The sequence below is a fragment of the Suncus etruscus genome, chromosome 10 (assembly GCF_024139225.1).
Source record: "Suncus etruscus isolate mSunEtr1 chromosome 10, mSunEtr1.pri.cur, whole genome shotgun sequence".
NCBI classification, from domain to species: domain Eukaryota; kingdom Metazoa; phylum Chordata; class Mammalia; order Eulipotyphla; family Soricidae; genus Suncus; species Suncus etruscus.
In genome coordinates, this window is record NC_064857.1 from 104,986,336 (window position 1) to 104,987,104 (window position 769).

General features: G+C 34.7%; 1 non-coding gene across 1 annotated transcript; it reads left to right on the forward strand.

The window, feature by feature from the left end:
- Positions 1-397: 397 nt before the first annotated feature.
- On the forward strand, positions 398-560 carry LOC126021318 (U1 spliceosomal RNA). The gene has a single exon (XR_007499871.1). It is a non-coding gene; the product is annotated as a U1 spliceosomal RNA (small nuclear RNA).
- Positions 561-769: the final 209 nt, after the last annotated feature.

Consider the following 769-nt stretch of genomic DNA (forward strand, 5'->3'; position numbering starts at 1 on the left):
CATCATTTTTAGGTACAAAAAATAGAACCCAGGACCTCACACATTCGACAAGGAAAGCACTCAACTATTGAGTGGAAAAAAAATTTTCCCAACTTTTGTGATAAAAGAATGTTAAGTATCTTCCCATTTAGAAAAAAATATGAGATGAGTTTTTATCTCAGGGGTAGAATTATTTGAAACATGTATGATGCTCAGGATGTACTACATAGCATTACAACACTACATTACCAACACTACCAACACTACTTGATCTTCTGAGCTCCACCTCAGGAACCTTCTCAGGCACAATCGATGTAACCCCAGCAAAAAAAATCTGTAAAAAAAACACAAGAACACATAATATTACAGAAATTACTTATAGCAATTAGTATCAGAGCACTAAAATATTTTAGAATAAATATTTACCTGACAGGGGAGATACCAGGAACACAAAGATGGTTTTCTCAGGGCAGGGCTTGTCCACTACTCTCCGGATGTGCTGATCTCTAAAAGTTTTCCAGTGTGGGAAACTCGACTACATAATCTGTGGTAGTAGGGGACTGAATTCAAGCTCTCCTTTGACATAAATACATACTTTGGAATAAATTGAAGCAATGACAGAAAATATATTTACTCTGAAAATTGCAAGATATTGGTCGAAGAAAGTATAAATTCCTGGGAAATATCTTATGTTAATGGACTGGAAGATTTAATACTGTGAAAATATTAATACTACCCTGTTGAAAAACATTAAATATAAAGTCCTGGATGGTGGTAGAAGATAGTGAGG